At 37.6% G+C, this 23,094-nt stretch overlaps 1 protein-coding gene and 1 pseudogene across 20 annotated transcripts in view; one reads left to right on the forward strand and one right to left on the reverse strand.

The window, feature by feature from the left end:
- STAU2 (staufen double-stranded RNA binding protein 2) overlaps positions 1-23,094 on the forward strand; it is a 330,469-nt gene that overhangs the window by 86,983 nt on the left and 220,392 nt on the right. The window lies entirely within an intron of this gene.
- On the reverse strand, positions 11,186-18,007 carry LOC101124749 (homeobox protein VENTX-like; annotated as a pseudogene).

The following is a 23,094-nucleotide window of genomic DNA, read 5'->3' on the forward strand; positions in this document are numbered from 1 at the left end:
AAGTGTCATTGGAACACAGCCACAGTCACTTGCTTATGTATTGTATGTACTTGCTTATTTATAGTCTGCTTTTGTGTTACGACAGCAGAGTCGAATAGATGTGATAGATCATATGGCCTGCAAAGCCCAAAATATTTTATATCGGGCTCTTTACAGAAGTTTGCTGATCTCTGGAATACGGAGGCAAGAAGTAGATCAATCCATATATGAACAATTTAATTCTTTCAAAATTAATTCCAGTGAAGGTACTAATGGGGAAAGGATACTCTTTCCAACAAATAATAGTAAAATAATTGGCCTTTCTGACAGAAAAAAAAAAGAACCTGGGCTGGGCGCGGTGGCTCATGCATGTAATCCCAGCACTTTGGGAGGCTGAGGCAGGCGGATTACCTGAGGTTGGGAGTTCGAGACCAGCCTGACCAACATGGAGAAAACCTGTCTCTACTAAAAATACAAAATTAGCCTGGCATGGTGGCGCATGCCTGTAACCCCAGCTACTTGGGAGGCTGAGGCAGGAGAATTGCTTGAACCCGGGAGGCAGAGGTTGTGGTGAGCTGAGATTGTGCCATTGCACTCCAGCCTGGCAACAGGAGTGAAACTACCTCAAAAAACAACAACAACAACAACAACAAAAAAAAAAACCCCAAAAAAACCCTGGACCTTGACTTCACACCACAGACAAAAATAAATCAGAAATGGGTCATAGACATATATGTAAAAGTTAAAGTAAAATTTCCAGAAGAAAATACTTTGCTACTTTGGAAATAGACGAAGATTTCTTAGAACACAAAAAGCATGGATCATGCAACAACTGAGAAATTACATGTCATCAAAATTTAAACATGGATCATGAAAAAATTGAGAAATTATAAGTAATCAAAATTTAAACTTCTGGTACTTGAAAGACACTTTTTACAAAATGAAAAAGCAAGACATATATTAGAAGGAAACATTCGTAATACATGTATTTGAAAGAGGACTTCAGAATATATAAAGGAATACCTACAACTCATTAATAAGACAAAAATGGACAATATTTTTGAATAGACAATAGAGATAAGAATGGCTAATAAACACATGAAAAGATGCTCAAAGTGATTAGTCATCAGGGAAATGCAAATTAAAACCATAGCTAAAGTTTAAAAAGACTGACAACACCTAGTGTCATGGTGGGGCAACTGGAAGTCTCATGTATTGCTGCTGGGGATATAAAATGGTACAGGCACCTTGTCAGAGTTTATGATGTTCTCATGAAGTTAAGCATGTAGTACTTATCTTACCACCCAGCAATTCCATGTGGTATTTACCTAAGATAAATGAAAATATATGGCCATTCAAAGACTTATACATGAAAGTTCGTAGCATTTTTCTTTATAATAGCCCCAAATTGGAAACAACCCAAATATCTACAACTAGATAAATGGTTACACTGTAACATAACTATGACTTGGAATACTATTCAACAGCAAAACTTGTGATTCATCCAATGATATACATGAATCTCAGAAACAATATGCTGAGCAAAAGAAGACAGGACAGATACATAGTGTAGATACTGTAAGATTCTGTTTTTGTGGAATTCTAGAATAGGCAAAACTAATCCGTAGTGACAGAAAGAGGTTCTTTGATTGTCTAGATTTGGGGCTGGGAATTTCCTATACAAGGAAAGTTTTGGGGGTGATAGAAATGTTCTGTATTTTCATTTTGGTGATTGTTAATATGAGTGTATGTCAAAATTCATCAAACTCTGAGCCTAAAATAGGCACATTTCATTAAATGTAAATTTCACCTCAATAATATTGATTTAAAAAATAACATTTTGTAGCCGGGCGCGGTGGCTCATGCCTGTAATCCCAGCACTTTGGGAGGCCGAGGCGGGCGGATCACGAGGTCAGGAGATCGAGACCATCCTGGCGAACACGGTGAAACCCCGTCTCTACTAAAAATACAAAAAAAAATTAGCCGGGCGTGGTGGCGGGTGCCTGTAGTCCCAGCTACTCGGGAGGCTGAGGCAGGAGAATGGCGTGAACCCGGGAGGTGGAACTTGCAGTGAGCAGAGATCGCGCCACTGCACTCCAGCCTGGGCAACAAAGCAAGACTCCGTCTCAAAAAAAAAAAAAAAATAACATTTTGTAATCCTCCATTTTCTTTGAGGCTAAAAATATTTATAAGAAAGCGCCAGATTTTTGCTTCTCAAGCATTTGGCCAAAAACATTGTAAATGTTTTTCTAGAGGTTAAAATAATATTTACCTTATAGGGTGTTTGAGGACAGAATGATAGGCTGGTTCAGTTGCTTAGCTTCTGCCTTTGTGCACTGATTGTTATTATAATTGTTAGCCTTTATTGCATTTTAGCTTGTTTAGTTACAAGTACAAACTCTGGAGTTGGAATCATAGTTATGTGGATTTGAGCAGATTATTCGACTTCTAATTCTCAGTTAATTCACCTGTAAGTTAGGAGAATAAATAACACTTCCTTACAGTGTTGTTTTCAGGTTTTAATAAAGTAATTCAGTGACCATGCATGACCCTTTACCTTACTTTACTGTAGTGTTTTGAGTTCCTTTAAAAGAATCTAAATATCAGTGTATTTGTACTGGACATTGTTACTGTGGGAAATTTAAAAGAATTTACATCTGCTTAATTAAAAAAATTAAATCAGGCTGTGATTCTGTTATTATTTCTGGGTGTATGCTTTATAGGAGGAATGGCTGATTCTCTATTGCATATGGATATTTTTGGCCCGTGTTAAAATTTACTTGACCCTGGAATAATACTGCCACTGTTACCCAGAGAATCATTTCTCCCTTAGAAAACTGCGCATATCAGGAGTTATTAAGTTAGGATTTAAACGTGAGCTTTGGAAAATCTGTGGCCTTTGTGTAATTATATGCAGCATTTTATACACATACCTCTTCTGCCTTGTCTAGCTTGATAGCCATTCAAGCTGGTCTTTCAGCTTTCTCAGCGTTCATTCCCAAGGAATATCTGGTCTGTTTTCTTGCTACAGAGTTAGTATTCAAGTACTAATAACTTGGTAATACATTTACCATGATAGAACTTCAGGACTCCATGCTGCTTTGTTCTGCTTTTAGAGGCAGCCAGGCAGGCCCAGGGATCACCACTTAATCTTGGTCCTGAGCCAGTGTCTCGCTCTGTCACCCAGGTTGGAGTGCAATGATGCGATCTCAGCTCACTGCAGCCTTTGCCTTCGGGTTCAAGTGATTCTCCTGCCTCAGCCTCCTGAGTAGCTGGGATTACAGGCGTGTGCCACCATGCCCAGCTAATTTTTGTGTTTTTAGTGGAGACAGGGTTTCACCATGTTGGTCAGGCTGGTCTTGAACTCCTGACCTCGTGATCCGCCCACCTCAGCCTCCCAAAGTGCTGGGATTACAGGATATGTCACACAAGTTTAACATTTTTCATATCCCCTTTAGACAAAAACAAAAGCATAAGTAAACAGAGCCAATTCTTAAATTAAAAAATGTCTCTATAATTTTGGGTTGACCTTAGTCTGATTTTCATTTGGTCACTTTTTTTTAATGCTATTGAAATCCTTTTTGAGTTCTTTATGCTAAAAGTTTAAGCATTATTCTCTACCAAAGTGAATATAAACAAAGTGGCAACAAAAAGATAATTACCATAAGTTTTTCTCCCCTCGAGTTTGTTGCGATTATTTAGGAAAATATAGCCATGACTTAAATCTGATTAATACTGAATTCATAATGTTTTTACAACAAGGGGTCTATCTTTCTAGTCCTAAAGTTATTTAAACATTTTAACAACTTTTGTCTAGAAAGGGAGAAATAAATAGCATTCTCTATTCTTTTATTTGAGGCTAGTTTTATTAATCTATTGCTCAAGCTCTGAAAAATACTTGGTTTATTTTGTGTTTGAAGCAATGCTCTTTCACCAATATCTTTATTTTTTTGTTCAGTTGAGCAAAATCTTGCTTAGTAATGCTTATTTACTTGTGTTTAAAAAAAAATCTGGGTACAATGACAGTTTAAATTATGAAGCTCTTCTTTTTTTGAGACAGAGTTTTGCTCTTGTTGCCCAGGCTGGAGTGCAATGGCGCGATCTCAGCTCACTGCAACCTCCGCCTCCCGGGTTCAAGCAATTCTCCTGCCTCAGCCTCCTGAGTAGCTGGGACAACAGGCATGTGCCACCATGCCAGGCTAATTTTGTATTTTTAGTAGAGACAGGTTTTCTCCATGTTGGTCAGGCTGGTCTCGAACTCCTGACCTCAGGTGATCTGCCCGCCTCAGCCTCCCAAAGTGCTGGGATTACAGGCATGAGCCACCAAGCTAGGCCATGAAGCTCTTTTTAATATGTCATGTGACATATAAATACGTGGGCTTTCAGTATTCAGAATTCTGAAAGGTTTATATAGGTTGCCAGTCATTGCTCTAAAAATTCCGAAAAACTTTTGAAGCTTTTTTTTCTGCTTTGTTTTGGGGGGTTCCTTTATGAATCAAAAAACATTATCCACCAGCTGTTTCTCCTTAATGCTCAATCACTTTTTATGCATTTTCTTCAAATACTGATTTTCAGTGAAGGGTTTGTGAAGTTTTAGTGTCCGTTGGATTTAGAAAGCAATTTAAGTATGATTGGTTTTTTGTTGTTGTTGTTGTTGTTGTTGTTGTTTTTTTTTTGAGACGGAGTTTCTCTCTGTCACCCAGGCTGGAGTACAGTGGCTTGATCTTGGCTCACTGCAACCTCCGCCTCCCAGGTTCAAGCGATTCTTCTGCCTCAGCCTCCAGAGTAGCTGGGACTACAGGCCTGTGCCACCATGCCCAGCTAATTTTTGTATTTTTAGTGAAGACGGGGTTTCACCATGTTGGCCAGGCTGGTCTTGAACTCCTGACCTCGTGATTCACCCGCCTCGGGCTCCCAAAGTGCTGGGATTACAGGCATGAGCCACCATGCCCGGCATAAGTATGGTTTTTAAAACAAATTTGCTTTGACTATTAATGAGGGTTTATGTTACATGTTTATAGAAGTTTCTGCAATAACATAATTTCTTGGAAATGTAATATTGTGTCTAATAAATTCTGGGTAAGATTTTGGGTGATCATCAAATAGGCCTTGTTCCAAACTTTGTTTTTATGTTGATTACTGGAAACTTAGAATGTATTTTCTCATAGAAACATTGTGATAAATGGTGGTGAACTTCCCAAGATAATTTTTTTTTTTAAAATTGAGATGGAGTGTTGCTCTGTCGCCCAGGCTGGAATGCAGTAGCACGATCTTCGCTCACTGTAACTTCCCCTACCTGGGTTCAAGAGATTCTCATGCCTCACCCTCCCAAGTAGCTGGGACTACAGGCGTGGGCCACCATGCCCGGCTGATTTTTTAATTTTTTTTTAGTAGAGATGGGGTTTCACCATGTTGGTCAGGCTGGTCTGGAACTCCTGACCTCAGGTGATTCGCCCACCTCAGCCTCTCAGAGTGCTGGGATTACAGGCGTGAGCCACCGTGCCCAGTCCCCCAAGATAGTTCTTAGAACCCCATGTTACTGAGTGTGACTATTGTGCCTTTTAAATAATTTTTTTTTTTTTTTTAACGGAGTCTTGCTCTGTTGCCAGGCTGGAGTGCAGTGGTGCAATCTTGGTTCACTGCAACCTCCGCCTCCTGGGTTCAAGCGATCCTTGTGCCTCAGCTTCCCTAGTAGCTGGGATTACAGGTGTGCGCCACCACACCCAGCTAATTTTTGTATTTTTAGTAGAGACAAGGTTTCACCATTTTGGCCTGGCTGGTGTCGAACTCCTGACCTCAGGTGATCTGCCTACCTCGGCCTCCCAAAGTGCTGGGATTACAGGCATGAACCACTGTACCTGGCCTCTGAATTCTTTTTAGCAAATAAAGTTGTCATTGACACCTAAACCTGGTAAAGACAGTACAGAAAAGGAAGTTGCAGTCTAATACCGATATAAATATAGAAGAAAAAAATGAGCAAATAAAATCTGATATGAAATTAGTAATAATATATACCTTCTAAAAATTTATGTTGAATTTAATTCATTCATTTGAATACTTTTAGTGCTATAACTGTTGAAGGTTATGAATTCTCCTTCGACCATTGTTTTACATTTGTACTATAGTTTCTGCTATGTAGTATTTTTATTATTCTTTCAGTATTGATTTTCTAGTTTGTATTTTCCCTTTCATGTACAAATTACTTAATAAAAGTTTTATTTTTCAAGTAGAAGGGCCCTTTGCTTTTTAAAATTTTGTTTTTAATTTCTAGTTTGTTATATTTTGATTTGAGACTGTAATATCTCCATCTTGTGGCACTTCCTTATGCTTTCTTTGAGATCAAATGGAGGATCATATGTACACACATATACAGCATAACATCTTCTGTAAGAGTTTGTTGCTTTGGTCTTTTATATGTTTTTTTGTCCACTTGATCTGTGTTGTACTGAGAGTGATGTGTTAAAATCTCTTAGTATTTGTGTGCTTCTGTTTATATCTCCTTGCATCTCCTGTAGTTTTTGGCTTCAGGTGGCTGCTGCATTATTTGGTGCATAGGTATTCATAACTGTTATATATCACTGAAGAATTGCAGGTTTTAGCATTAATACCTAGTGTTCGCCATTAATACCTTTTTGCTTGAACTCTTTGTCTGATATCAGCATAACAATCACTGCTTTCCGTTTTCATTAAGCTAGTACAACTTTTTAGCCTTTCTCTGTTTTTGGTGTCTCTTGTATGTAGTGTATATATGGGCCTTGTTTTATGAGACAAATTTAAAATCTTTTTTGTTTAAGCCTGAAATGTATTTGAGTTGAGAAATAAAGGCAGATTTTGATTTGGCATTTGGTTGACAGCGGGTGTTTACCATAAATTAAATGAGCTGTTTGCAGCTCTACCATTTGGGTAAAATGTATTTGAAGTGTATGATAAGATCAAAGCATTTTATAAAACAAATGTTATTTCAGCAAAAGGATATTGGAATTAACAATATTTTGATGTTTTCTACCCTTTTGGAGTATATAAAATTAAACTGCTAAGGGAAACAATAGCAGGTATAATTCATAGTAATACTGTTTTGGAATATTTCCCAGAAATGGAGAATCTGAATAATTGTAGCAAATGTGTAATGCATCCTTTGTAAGTCAGGTAGTTTCTGGTTACTTGCTTTCAGCAAATTGTGAGAGGACTTAACATCAATTGCCACATCATTAAAAATAATTTCTGATGGTAGATCACAGTGTGTGTTTTGGCATAGAAAAAATTGAGTGACCTTGTTATAACAAAACTCAGAGTGATTTAGTTTTTAATGTGAATTACATTTCTTAGTGATTATACCTGAAATAAGTGAAATAAGAGTAGAATTGAGAACTTATCTCATTTTAGCAGTAAGAAATATTCTTTCTTAGATACATCAATATAAAGAAAAAAAGCTCTATAAATGTCAGTGAGTTTCATGTCCATTAATATTTTACTTTTTGTTTAAAAATTATGTGGCCTGGCACGGTGACTCATGCCTGTAATCCCAGCACTTTGGGAGGCCGAGGCGGGCGAATCACGAGGTCAGGAGATTGAGACCATCCTGGCTAACACGGTGAAACCCTGTCTCTACTAAAAATACAAAAAATTAGCCGGGTGTGGTGGCGGGCACCTGTAGTCCCAGCTACTCGGGAGGCTGAGGCAGGAGAATGGCGTGAACCCAGGAGGTGGAGCTTGCAGTGAGCCAAGATCGCGCCACTGCACTCCAGCCTGGGCGACAGAGCGAGACTCTGTCTCCAAAAAAAAAAAAAAAAAAAAAAAAAAAGATGTATTAAAATTATAATATTTGTTTCATTATCTGCTAATAATTGCAATAATGGCTCATTGCACAAAATATTTTCTAACTTACTTGGAAATACAAACTTCTATAATTTTAATTAATATATCTATTTTTGTTGCATAGAATTATGGTAGAATGAGGAATAAAAGACTTTTAGTTATAAAATATGAAATTAGGATGAAATTATTTGGAGAGAGTGCAGTAAAATGCAAGTTAAACAAGATACAGCTGGAGTAAAATTTCTGTTGTATTTAACAGAATTTATGTATTTTTTAAGTAGATAAAGGTGGATGTCAGCTTGCTATGATAGTTCAGTTTTTGGATACACTTAAAAGAGTGATATAATTTTATTTTAAAATGTAAATATTTACAGTAAATTAGAAACTACATCCTTTGCAAGTACTTAATGCAGTTTTAAAAATGTGAATTAAAACTTTAGCTGTAAGAAGAAATATGCAAGAATATGTGTAACTTTCTAAAATGTTTTTGTAGGGTACGAGCATTCAAGTTTGAACACTACTGCCATAGATTTATTTGAAAAAGAAGCTAAGTTAGAGATGGCTATTGCAGAATGCAGAAGAGGTGTACATTTTTATCCTGATTTACACATGCATAGGCAAATATGGTGGTTTAAGAAATGGTTTGATAATTAAAAGAGTTCTTTTTTTTTTTTTTGTGACAATCTTGTTCTGTCATCTAGGCTGGAGTACAGTGGCATGATCACGGCTCAGTGCAGCCATGACCTTCTGGTCTCAAGTGATCCTTCCACCTTGGTCTCTCTAGTAGTTGGGACACCATGATGTCTGGCTAATTTTTTATTTTTTGTAGAGATGGGGTCTCACTATGTTGCTCAGGCTGGTCTCAAACTCCTGGGCTCAAACAATCCTCCCGCCTTGGCCTCCCAAAGTGTTGGGATTACAGGGGTCAGCCAGTGTGCCTGGACAATTAAAAGGGTCTTGAGCTTGAACATAGCAGTCGTAGTTAATTTTTTGGGCTCAGTTATACCAAAAATTGAAATCTTATTTTTCTTTTCTGGTATATAATGTAATCCTCCCATTTATAAAATAATAAAATTGTATTTATCACCTTACTACTATGTATAGGTAAAAATATTTATCTTGAACCATTAGAGGGCAGCACGGTTTTATCTTTGAAATTAGCTTTCACAACATGTAAATGCTTTTGAGTCACAGGCTTAATATAAGCATGATTAAAATAAACTATGAAATTTTAAATTAAAATATTTCATTTGGAATTTTTGTAATATAAAAAATGTGGTAGCAAGATAAAAGTAAGTCATCCTTTTATTTTTTCCCTCCCCTTCCCTCTTCCTAACCACATCAGAACTTTTACAAAGTTTGAAAAGCTATACAACTTGATTCTAAACTTAATATTTACCTTGATTTTCAGATGAAGAGTTACCTAAGTCAGTGTTATAAGATGTTCCATGGTAAAAGGGATTTGAAGACAAATTTTGGAAATGCTGCATACTGTATCTCTCTTGAAGATTCCTAAAGGTGTCATGAAGAAAACTGTTTACCTAAGTGGTTCCTAACACTGACTGAACATCAGGCTTTCCTGGGCAGCTTTAAAAATTCTGATGCCCAGGCTTTATGTGGACTAATTAAATCAGAATTTATGGTTGCAGAGCTTGAACCCCACTGTTTTTTAAAACTTCCCCAAGTAATTCTATGTCCAGTCATTTAAATACTGGTCCCCACAACCCAAAACACATTACCCTCTATTAACATCAAAGATTATGAGATGGTTTGAATAGTCATAGAAGTTTTGAAAGAAGTAAAGAAGAAGGGAAGAATTACAGTTAACCACACTCCTTAGGGACAATTGTTCTGGACAGCTAGCTTCCCCACATTGCTGAGGGTTCACTTTTTTTTGGAACCTAAAACTTTACTTAGTTCAGTAATTTTGGATAGAAATATTTCTAAAAGTTATGGCATATATTTTTTATATCCTTAAATAGAAAATGCCACAATTCTTAGCATAAAGAATACTTGCTGTTGACTCTTTGTCAACCTTATAAACAATAAGTATTACAAGCCTCATGAGATATATACATGGTTTGTCCTTATACCAGATAATCCTAGACATCTGTTTCTAGAGTACCCAAGTGTGCTTTTAGTTACTTTCCAAATCGTTGTCAGATTGTCATCTTATTTCTTGTTTTTGTCAGTGCACCTTTGCATATTGCTTGCTCCTTTCTTTGATGCTTTTCAATTGCTATTATCTTGAAAACTGATATTATAGTTTGAATTTGGGGCAAAGTAAGAGAAGCAGGGCTTTAATTAGGCCCTAAGATGTCCCCTTAACTGTGGAATACATCGAGTTTTATCTAGTTGGTGAATTTTTTTACTTCAGAATTTATTTTTTTCTGTCATACATTTTGCTAAGGATCTGCCTTTTGAGTAGAATGAAGTGGCTAGTTGAATACAGGTTTGGTGAATATCTATATGTATATATGTATGTGTATGTGTGTTACACATACATATTTAATGACATGAAGTACTTTGGTTGCTTGGAATTGGACAGAAATAACAGTGTTTTTTGTTTTTTTTTTTTGGGACAGTCTTGCTCTGTCACCTAGGCTGGAGTGCAATGGCGCGATCTCCGCTCACTGCAACTTCCACCTTCCAGGTTCAAGCGATTCTCCTGCCGCAGCCTCCCGAGTAGCTGGGATTACAGGCGCCTGCCAGCATGCCCGCCAGCACGCCTGGCAATTTTTTTTTTTGTATTTTTAGTAGAGATGGGGTTTCACTATGTTGGCCAGGCTGGTCTTGAACTCCTGATCTCGTGATCTGTGTGCCTTGGCCTCCCAAAGTGCTGGGATTACAGGCGTGAGCCACCGCGCCTGGCCAGAAATAACAGTTTTAATAAATTTCATGAAATCACTTTCTTATATGTTAAAGGAAACAGAAAGGGTTCATTTGTGCATGGTTTAGTCTTTCTTTTGAATGTGGAAGTTTTTCTTCTTCGTGTGTCTAAAAAAATTAAAAAGTGAAACATTTTCCAAAATGAGAAGATTTGCTAGTAAGTAATGCATACTTCTATGAAATTATCTGCCTGAGTTTGATAATTTTATTTATATAATTTCTTTTTTTTTCCCCTTCCAATCCTTCATGGTTTTCTTTTTTACACACAAAGCTTACAACCTTTACTTTTTCCAACTGGAAAACCAGTTTTTCCAACACTTTTTAAAAAACAAATTACCCTTTTATCATATGCTGAAAGCCCTCCCTATAACAAGCCGACTTCTGCGTTTGACTCTGCACTGACCCTTCATTTACTTCCTAAACCAACCCTTTTGGTAACTTTTGGTGAAGAGGTGGCTTTAATAAATATATTCTCCAGAAATCTCCAGAACCTTTGCGTGGGTCAGGGTGAGAGGTGACTCCACGATGTAAACAGAACAGCTGAGTTCTCTGGGTAGGTGCCAGGTGCAATCTGCACAGACCTGTATGGGAGGCCTGGAGTCAGAGGCATTTCCTCAAAATGCATCCCGTCTCCGGCAGAGCACACCGGGCCCCAGGGCCCCGTGGACAGGGCTGGTCCCAGCGTATGCATGCCACTTCCTGGGCTTTGGGGGGTGGTACGCCAGAGGCTGCCCACAGCAGGAGGCCCACTCAGAGGCCAGGGCCTCTTGTTCCACTTGGCAGAGACCCCAGAAGGAGCCAGGGGACAGCATCAGAGTCTGGGGCCCAGGCAGGGGTGCCCAAGGGCACAGCAGGTGCAGGCCATTGGCAAGGCCAGAAGACGGTGAGTGGAAAGCCAGGGGTGCGTGCAGTGACTCCGAGAAGGGGCTGTTCAGCTGGGAGTCCTGCATTTGCCGTTCGTGTTTCATGCGGCGATTTTGAAACCAGGTTTTTATCTGAACCTCCGACAGCTGCATTTCCCTGGCCAGCCTCTTCCACTCCAGAGGGCCCAGGTACTGGTGGTGCCGGAAGATGCCCTCCAAGCCACGGACCTGCTCCGTGGTGAAGGCTGTCCTCTTCCACTCCAGAGGGCCCAGGTACTGGTGGTGCCGGAAGATGCCCTCCAAGCCACGGACCTGCTCCGTGGTGAAGGCTGTGTGGACACAGTGGGCCCGCCAGGCGTTTGGCCCTTTCCTCAACCCAGCCATGGCCCTCTCTGGCGGAGGCAGATTTGAGGACCTAGCCTCCTTGATGCTGACGGCGTGAGGGGGCTCTTCGGGGCCGGATGCCTGGTCCGGGCCAGGGAGGCTCCCCAGGGAGACCTCGGCAGGCCTGGGGGTGTGGGTCGGCCCTGAGCAGCTGCTTTGGGAGAGCCAGTCCACGGAGCCAAAGCTAGAGGGCTGCTGCCGGCCGCAAGGTGGGGAGGAGGGACGCATGGCCGGGCAGGGCTGGCCAGGGGCAGGATCCAATATTTATATCATTTCCTCAAAGATGTTCCTTTATCGACTTGACGTTTTTGCTTCTATTCTCCCATTTAGAGTCCTTACATATATATTTTTCTGTTCTTCTATTATTGCCCTTTATTTTCAGAGTCTCTTCTTGGGAACTGAAAAGGAAACTTTTTTTGGAACTTTTGATTTCTAGGTGTAAGAACTTCTGTTCACTAATTTGATGGAAAAAAAGAAATAGGATTGCACAGTATTTTTCTTTAGAAGGAAAAAACTCGCCCTTTTTGTGAGTTGTAGATCAAAAGTCAACAGAGAAATGTTGGTTCCACATTAAAAATTTCCTGATACGTATTACCGTCTGATGTATAAGTAGCAAATATTCTACCTTTAATAGTGTTTAGTTAGAGATGGGGGTTATCATTTGTCAGGAATATTAAAGAGAACTTTCTTTGGTTTGATATAGATGAGTGACTTTTAAAACATTTTTGACTCTGACCTTTGCTAAGGAATTTTTAAAAATAATGTGACCCAGTATATAAATACATATCTACATCCACACACATATACATTTTTACATATATCACTAAAACAAAAAATTTGATACCCATAACATCTGTATTATACTCTAATATTTTCTATTTTGTTGTATTAAAAAATTATAGTTGTGGTTTATTAAATTTATTTCATGACCTGTTAATGGGTCATAATTTATACTTAAAAAAATTTAAATGATTTCCAAGGTTTCATCCAACATAAGATTCTATGTTAGCATGACTCTATGCTCTCATAGAGAATCAAAGCTCATCATAGAGCAGCTGGGACCATGTTAAATTAGGAATGATAATAGAAATTCTCCCAAGACCTCCGGATATTCAGTTATCCCCACCCCAGTGTCACCAGTTACTCAAAAAGTACAGAATCTTTGAATAAAATCTGCGATTTACTTAACACTGTTGTATCAATGTTCAGTTTCCAGTTTTGACCAGTGTTACTGTGTTTTTGTCAGTTGCTAACGTTAGGGAAAGCTAGATGAAGGGTGTATGGGAACTCTGTGCTATCTTTGCACCATATATATATATATATATATATATATATATATAATATAGAAGACATATATACTAACATAAAAAAGTATAGAAGAGCATCTTTGAGTAGTGTGCTCTCAAAGATATCTAAAACCTTCTCAAAGATATCTAAAGCATTTTGTTTGGAACTTTTGTTGTGATATATTGATGATAATATACAAACTGTCCTGTCCATCATAGTACATTTTAATATGACTTTTATAAGTAAGAGAAAGAAGCTTAGTGAGCAGTATTAAAGTTGAGTTTGTTAATCCTATTTGATAGTTACTTGACAGTTCCTTTTAGGAGTTTAGAACTAGGAGAAGAATTAGTAGAATAAATTCTTCAGAGAAGATACCAAATTACAGAGTGGGGGCTGGTATTATCTTTTTTATAATTTCTATTGTGATGGAACAAATATAATGAGGAATAGGTGAGTTTAGAAATAATTTCTAGAAAATTGCAAAAGATCAGGGTCGGCAACCTGGAGCTCTGTGTTGAGAAAGGGGTAATGGGGAGCAGTGTTAGTCAATTTAAATACAAATAGAAGTCTTTACTTAAATGGTAAGCAAGAATAATGATCTGTATGAAGTGATGAGACGTTGGAAAAATGCCACTTATTGGATATCAAAAAAATATTTTTAACTGGCTGAGTTAGAAACAAGAATATGGGATGTGCAGAATGTTTGGAAATCTCAGTCTTTGTTTTGCATCTCTGAACTATTACACCGTTGAACTACTCTTTCTTGGCTTGATGCCTTTAGAAACTACATATTAGCTTCATCAAAAAGCTCTTATTGGAGGCTGGCCTGGTGGCCCAGCACTTTGGGAGGGCAAGGTGGGAGGATTGCTTGAGGCCAGGAGTTTGAGACCAGCCTGGGCAACATAGCAAGACTTAGTCTCTACAAAAAATTAAAAAATAAGTTGGGCATTTGGTACAGGCCTGTAGTCCCAGCTACTAGGGAGGCTGAGGCAGGAGGATCGCCTGAGCCAACAAGTTTGAGGCTGCAGTGAGCTATGATGGTACCACTGTACTCCAGCCTGTGTAACAGAGAGAGACTGTGTCTCTAAAAAACAAAAACAAGAAAACTCGCATTTGAAAAACAAGACACAACTGAAAGAGTCCAAACCTAACCCTTTTCAGAAAATCAGGGGATAACCATTTGCAGTAAAGAAAAAGGGTAATTTTAATGGCAGAAGTTAAAAGTTCAAAGAAAATTGCATGTTGGGTATTTTTTGTATACTTATCACCATGCTGACAGCAGTAAGGTGATTCAAGGGAAATACATGAAATTATTCCTGCCCATAGGAATGTGTGTTACCTTCAGGGAGATAAGATGATAACAGTAAAAGTTATGTAGTCTACTGTGTGTAGAACACTGCCAGTTTCTTTATACACAGACGTGGTAGTTCTCCAAGGTATATATATTTTATTCCTGTTTTAGTTATGAAGAAACAGAGACTCAAGTTTAATTTGCTCAGTATCATTTATGAAGTAAGTTATAGAATTGGATTATAAATCTATTTCTGCAAAACTCAAACCCATTTTATAAAATAATTTTGTTATTGGGTATTTTGGATACTATGAAGTAAAACACTCGAAGCCTCACTTCAGAACGTATTTTTTCTAGAATAAAAATCACCATGAAATAAAATCATTCAAGAAAATACTAGGAATGATAGTATATGTGGGATGTAAATTTTCAAGATACGTATTTGGAAACTTGAGAATGTAGATACTGCTAATTACTGTTGATTTAGTTATTCTGTCTTCCTTTTAAAAAATCTTTTTATTTAGAAATAATTAGAGATTCACTGAAAGTTGTAAAAATGGCACACAGAAGCCCATGTACTCTGCGCTCAGTCTCCCCCATTGGTTACATTTTACAGACTTGTAGGACAATATTTCAAACCAGTATACTGACATTGGTAAATGTATGTGTTGTAGTTCTGTTTCATTTTGCCACATGTAGATTCATGCAACCACTGCAGCAATCAAGATGCAGAACTCGGCCAGGCATGGTGACTCATGCCTATAATCTTAGCTCTTTTGAGAGGCCCAGGTGGGACAGATAGCTTGAGACCAGGAGTGTGAGACCAGCCTGGGCAACATAGTGAGATCCTGTCTCTACAAAAATAAAAATAAGTTAGCCAGGCATGGTGGTACATGTGTGTTGTCCTGGCTACTTGGGAGGCCGAGGTGGGAGGGTTGCTTGATACCAGGAATTTGAGGCTACTATGAGCCATGATCACACCACTGCACTCCAGCCTGGGCAACAGAGTGAGACTGTCTCCAAAAAAAAAAAAAAAAAAAAAAAAAAGATACAGAATTACTCTGTCACCACAAAGCTCTTCCTTATGTTGTCCCTTACTACTCTTCTCTTCACCTCTGCTACCCTACCATCTCTAGCCCTTGGCAACCATGAATGTGTTCTCCATCTCTATGCTTTTGTCATTTCAAGAATATTACATAAATGGAATCATAGTATGTGACTTTTTGAATAGTATTCTATGTTTTTGAGTAGTGTTCTGTGTACCACAGTTTGTTGAACCCTTCACCTATTGAGGGATGTTTTGTTTTTCTTCAGTTTTTAGCTATACATATAAAGCTGCTATGAATATCTATGTATGGGTTTTGTATGGACATAAATGTTTATTTCTTTGGGATAAGTACACAGGAGTGTGATACCTCAGTTGTGTAATAAATATATGTTTAGTGTTCTAGGAAACTGCTACACTATTTTCCAGAGTTGCTGAACTGTCTGGCATCACAATCAGGAATGTATGAGAGATTCAGTTTCTTCTCATCCTCCACAGCATTTGTGGTTGTCACTATTTTTATTTTGGTCATTCTGACAGATGTGTAGTTATATTATCATTGTGGCTTTAATTTACATTTCCATAATGGTTAGGGATGTTGAACATCTTTTCATGTGCGTGTATGTGTGTGTGTGTGTGTGTGTGTGTGTGTGTGTCTGGTTGTGTGTCTTTGGTGAAATATCTCTGTCTTATGCACATTTTTTATAAAATTGTTTTTTTTTTACTGTTGAGTTTTGAGAGTTTTGTATATATTTTAGATATAAATCCTTTGTTAGATATGTGGTTTGCAAATCTTTTCTCCCTGTTCATAGTTTGTCTTTTCATCCTCTTAACATAGTTTTTCATAGAGCAAAAGTTTTTTATTTTGATGAAGTCCAGTTTATCAGTTTTTTTTGTGAGTGTGCTTTGGGTATCAAGTCTGAATCTCCTCACCAAATCTAGATCCCCAAAGGTGTTCTCCTAGGTTTTCTTTTAAAGGTTTTATGGTTTACATTTAAATGTACATTTTGAATTAGCTTCTTTTTATCAGGTGTCATGTTTAGGTCAAAGGTTTTTGTTTCGGTTTTTTGCCTGTGGTTATCCAGTTGTTCAGCACCATTTGTTGGATAGCTCTCCTTCCTCCATTGAATTGCTTTTTCACCTTTGTGTAAAGACAGTTGGCCACACTAGTGTGGGTCTGTTTCTGGGTTCTCTATTACGTTCTGTTGAACTCTATGTCTCTGCCAACTCCTCACAGTGTTATTACTGAAGTTACATAATAAGTGTTAAAATAATATAGAGTGGTTTCTTATACTTTATTCTTTTTCAAAATTGAGTACTCTGCTTTCTTTGCCTTTCCATGTAAATTTTAGAGTAAATCTTTTCTTGTATTTTTACTTTCACCTTCCATATATTTATTGCTGGTATGTAGACATACATTTCAATTTTTGTATTTTGAGCTTGTGTCCTATGAACTTGCTAATTCATTTATTAGTTCTAGGTAATTAAAAATATATTTCTTTCTACACAGACAATTATTTCATGTTTAAATAGGGACATTTTTATTTCTTTGTTTCTGATCTGCTTGCCTTTCATTTTGATAAGGTTTGGATCTGTGTCCCCACACAAATCTCATATTCAATTGTACCAATGTTGGAGGTTGGGTGGGGTGGGAGGTGATTGGATCATGGGGATGGTTTCTCATGAATGGTTTAGCACCATCCCCTTGGTGCTGTTCTCCTGATAGTGAGTGACTTATCATGAGATCTGGTTGTTTAAAATTGTAGCACCTCCCTCCTTTCTCTCTTCCTCCTGCTTTGGCCATGTAAGATGTGCCTGCTTCCCCTTTGCCTTCCACCATGATTGTACATTTCCTGAGGCCTCCCAGAAGCAGAAGCAGAAGCCTCAATGCTCCCTTACAGCCTGCAGAACCATAAGCCAATTAAAACTCTTCTTATAATTTATCTGGTCTCAGGTATTTCTTTATAACAATGTGAGAACGGACTAATACGTGTTTCATTTCTTACCTTATTGCACTGGCTAGATCTTCAAGCACTGTGTTGTGTAAGAGTAGTGGGAGTGGGCCTCCTTGCCTCATTCTTCATGTACAAAACATTCAGTCTTTCATCATTAAGTCTGATTTTAGGTGTAGATTTTTAGTAAATATTTTAAATCCAACTGGACATGTTCTTCTTCCTAGTTTTTTGAGAATTTTTTTTATCATGAATGGGTGTTGAATTTTGTTAAATGTTTTGCTGCATCAATTAACTGATCATATGATTTCTCATTTTTGACCTGTTAATGTGATAGATTACATTGATTGAATTTTAAACATTGAACCAGCCTTGTATGCCTGCAATAAATGATACTTGGTCATGGTCTAAGATTCTTTATGTATGTTGCGAAATTCTACTTGCTAATATTCTATTAAGGTTTTTTGTCTCTATAGTCATGGACGATATTTGTCTGTAGTTCCCCCCACCATAACCCCTTTGGCATTCTTTTTCTGATTTTTATATCAGGATACTATTGTACTCATAAAAAGAGTTGGGAGACATTCTCTCCTATTCTGTTTTCTGGAAGGGATTTTATAGAGTTGACATTACATCTTTAAAAGTTTGGCAGAATTCTTCCTGAAAACACCCACAACTGGAGATTTTCTTTTTTAGGAGTTTTAAATGTATGAATTCAATTTATTGAATACTTATAGGGCTTTTCAAGTCATCTTTCTATTGGGTAAGTTGTGATAGCTTGTGCTTTTTGAGGATTTGGCTCATTTTGTCTAATTATCAAATTTCTGTGTGTAGAATTGTTCTTAGTATTCCCTTATTCTTTTGATGTCTGCAGGGTCTCTAGTGATAATCCCTGATTCTTTTCTGATATTGATGATTTGTGTCTTCTTTTTTCTTTGTCAGTGTTGCTGGAAGTTTGTCAGTTTTATTATCCTTTTCAAAGAACCAAGATTTTGTTTAATTGCTTTTATGTATAGTTTTTTTCTGTTTCCAGTTTTATTGATTTCTCTTCTTAGATTTACTACCTTCTGCTTTCTTTAGATTTACTTTCCCCTTCTTGTTCTTTGTTCTTGAGGTGTGGGCTTAGATTATTTATTTGAAACGTTTCGTCTTTTCTTTCTTTTTTTTCTCAGACCATTCTTCATAACATTTTTTTTTTTTTTTTTTAAGAGACAGGATCTTACTCTGTTGCCTAGGCTGGAGTGCAGTGGCATAATCATAGTTCACTGCAGCCCCAAACTCCTGGGCTCAAGTGATCCTTCTGCTTCAGCCTCCTGAGTGGCTAGGACTACAGGTGCACACCTGGCTAATTCTGATCTATGTATTTAGTGTTATGAATTTTTCTCACTTCTGCATCTCACAAATTTTGATATATTGTATTTTATTTTCGTTCAGTTTAAAAATTTCCCTTGATAATTCATTGACCCCTGGATTATTTTAGAAGTGTAGTTTCCAAGTGTTTGGAGATTTTTCCTGTTATCTTTGTTATTGATGTTTAGTCTGATTCCATCGTGATCAGTGAATACACTATGTATAATTTCACTTCTCTTAAATTTGTCAGGTAAGTTCGTAAAACTTACTTTTCAAAATCTATTTCTAATTTTTCATTTTGCCTTAGTTCCTCACTTCCCTGCTTTCTAGGACAAGTCCATACAAAGCTTTGGCTTACCAGAGGTGCAGCTGTAGCATTTTATATGAGTGTATCTATTTATGCAAATTATATACTATGCTTTCACTTCAGAATGTGTTATGAGTTTCCATGTAACTAAGTGTACAACTGTTTAATAAATTTACATAGTATTCTGCTGTAGTAATACACCATAATGTATTGTCATTTTTGTTGTAGAGTTTGTTTCTAGTCACTATGAAGTAACAGACAGTAGCACAGAAAACAAACATGGGGGCATTTTCAAACATGGCAGTAGTTCCTAGTCTGTGTTCCCATCTCTTTTTAGAGTATAAAAGTACAGGTATATGGGATGTTGATCTTGCTTGATGGGCTCACTGGACCTCCTGTTTTTAAATTGATATTGTCAGAGGCCATAAGGACCTCTTCCTCCATGATGGCTACCTCTTAGCTCGAAGCTATTATACTATTTGGGCTAACCCTCTGGGTACAGGTACCATTTTGTCTTAGATGGACATTGGGCATTTCAGAGGATATGCAGATTCAGTGTCCCACTTCACCTAGTCTCTGCCCCCATAGGAATGTGAACTCCTTGATTGGGACTCAGATGCAAGTGATTTCCTTCCTTTATGTGTGTAATATGTGAGTGGGTGGTAATACTTAATGGAGTACTGTATGTATGGGATTAGGGTCTTTACCATATTTGCTATATTAATTAAAGGCTATAGCTGCCTAGTGTGGAGGATGTTTAATTGGAATTTCATGTCTATTCTAAATTTAGTGGGAGAACCTTTTAGGATTCTTGCTTTTGCCAGTGGATAGAGGTTACTGCCATTTACTGAGATGGGAAAGAATGGAGAAGAAACAGATTTGGAGTGCAGCTAAGACTTCGGGGATAGACATGTCTGTAAGACATCCAAGAGGAGTTGTCAAATATGTGTTTCATGTAGGAGACTGGACTCAGGAGAGATCTAGATGAGAGAGGTAACTATGGGAGTTGATTGCATATACATCACCCTACAAAGCCCTGCTTTTTCAGACCTTTATTACTTCTCTAACCCACCTGCTGCTCCCTGCTGTTCCAACTTCACTCCAGCCACACTGGCTGCAGTTTCCAAACAAGTCAGGTATACTCCCATTTTAGAGGTATTTATTTTCTGTTCTCTCTCATTTGCCAAGGTCTAATGTAACCTTTTCAGTCTTGCCTTTCATTTCACCCCAACCGACTCCACCCTACCCTACCCTGACATTCCCCAGGCCCCTGCCTTGCTTTTTTCTCTATGCCGTCTAGTTTCATCTTTATTAACTTTGTATGGCTAAAGCAGATAAAATAAAGAAAAGCAGTGATAAAAGAGGTAAAGCAGGAGAGGGTAGGCAGAGACTAGATCCTCCAGGGCTATTTTACGAAATTTGGTCTTCATTTTCAGAAGAGTGGAAGATGCAAGTTTTTTTTTTTTCTTTTTGGACGGAGTCTTGCTCTGTCACCAGGCTGGAGTGCAGTGACGCGATCTTGGCTCACTGTGACCTCCGCCTCCCGGGTTCAAGAGATTCTCCTACCTCAGCCTCGTGAGTAGCTGGGATTACAGGCACATGCCACCACGCCCAGCTAATTTTTGTATTTTTAGTAGAGATGGGGTTTCACCATGTTGGCCAGGATGGTCTTGATCTCCTGACCTCATGATCCACCCACCTTGGCCTCATAAAGTGCTGGGATTACAGGCGTGAGCCACCGCACCTGGCAAAGATGAAAGTTTTTGAGTGGAGGAGACCTGACCATGTTTGCATAGAGAAGCAGTAGGAGAAAGGCAAGAGTGGTTATGGGTTGATCAAGTGGGAGATTATTGCAATAAAATAGAAACAAAACCAAAACCAAAACACATTTAGTGAGTGATCCGAGCATTCTCCTAAGTGTTGAAGAAACTAGGATGGTTCCATCTCCCACTTAAGGAGTAAGTCTAGAAAGTTAGAGAAATGATGTCTACTTAAAGATAAGTGCTCTAGTAGAGGAAGTTCACAGTGTTGTGGGAGTATAAAAGAGTACATTTGATCCAGAGGTTCCAGGTTTCTAAACCTGAACTTAATAGTTGAACAGCTTTCACAAAATTACCACTTAGAATTAGTCTCACAGAATTCTAAAATTTAGAACCCAAAGGGATGTTTATCTGATTTTGACTAGAGATTAGAAAATTTTCTAAAGTATGTTTTAAGAAATTTTAGGGTTTTTTGGATGTTAATAAGTATGACACACAAAAAGTAGTTAAGTTTGGACAATACCAGATTAAACCAACAGTTTTCTTTACTGCAGAACTTCTCAGAATTTACGATATGCTTAAGTACATTATAAATCTTCTACAGATGTATATAATGTGCAGCATTTCTCAGACTCAGTTGGCCATAGATCCTGTTACATTAATGAATCATCTGTGGATACAGGGCAAACTTTAGGAAATGCTGGCTGACATGATTTGCTGAAGATCTTAACAACTAGTTAAAGGGTAAGCTATAATTAAAATACAGTTTTCACAACTTTGTCCTTTGAGTTTTCTAAGACATTTCAGTATTACCATATGAAACAGTGTTAACTATGAAACTACCAGGATTCTTTTTTTTTTTTGCAGGGGTAGGAGGACAGGGGTCTCATTCTGTTGCCCAAGCTGGAGTGCAGTGGCACCATCTTGGCTCACGGCAACCACCACTTTCTGGGGTCAAGCCATCCTCCCACCTCAGCCTGCCTAGTAGCTCGTTAATATAGACCAGGTGGTCCAAGGGCCACTATACCTGGCTAATTTTTGTGTCTTTTGTAGAGACGAGGTTTCACCATGTCACCCAGGCTCCAGGATTCTTTTGGCCACATTTTAATACTATATTACATTTGGAATTAATGAAATTCTAAATTTGGCATAATGTAACTAATAACTTTGTATCACTCAGTGGGCAAGTATTATATAGAGTTAGTTTAAGTCTATGTGAAATTTATGACCTAGGAATGTGTAATGAAACAACACTTTTCTGTTTTTTTTTATTGCTTCTTTTTTGTGGCTTTGAAATATTAAGAATACTTCATTTTAGCTTTCTTAGCTTTGATTCCGTCATTATTTTGGCAGATTATACTGTTTTAGAACTTACATATGGTAAAAATAATGGCACAGTAAAAATGCAACATTATTGATATTCAGTTATTAGAAAGAATGTTTGGAAAATATTTCTAGTAACTACTTTTCATGTATTTCTAGATGAGGCAGGGGTTGGCAGTCTAGAGCCCACAGCTTGCTTTCTTTGTATGTCCCATGATCTAAGGTTGTATATTTAAAAATCATTGAAAAAATTAGTAGAAGATTGGTTTGTGATGTGTAGAAATTATATGAAATTCAGATTTCAGTGTCCATAAAAACAAAATTTTATTGGAGCACCACCACCCTCATTTGTTGATGTATTGTCTATGACTGCTTTCTCAATACAACAGCAGTATTGAGAAGGTGTGTTAGAAACCTTATGGCCTGCAAAGCCTAAAATATTTACTATTTGGCTCTTTTCAGAACGTTTGTGGACCTCTAGTCTGTATTAATGAATAATAGAGTGTATGGGATTATAAGTTTAGGTATATCCAATATAGGAAGCTATGTTTTATATATAACCAGTTCTTTAAGTCAGTGTCTTCTAATCAGTTCCACTTATTTGTCCCTGCTGGTTCTACTCTCTTTTTTTTTCTGGTAGAAGTTGTATATTTTGTTCTAATTTTGTTTCATTTTTTTCTTTTTTCCTATTGATCAGTAAACAGTATATGATGTATATTATTATAGGAAGCACTTGGGTTTGAGAAGTATCTTTGTAAAATAAACAAATCTTGAATAATTTTATATTGTTTCTATACACTTGATTGATGGGGAACACTTTTTATATTTGAAGTTGACTTTGATAGGCTA

Source organism: Gorilla gorilla, chromosome 7 (assembly GCF_029281585.2).
Source record: "Gorilla gorilla gorilla isolate KB3781 chromosome 7, NHGRI_mGorGor1-v2.1_pri, whole genome shotgun sequence".
NCBI lineage: Eukaryota > Metazoa > Chordata > Mammalia > Primates > Hominidae > Gorilla > Gorilla gorilla.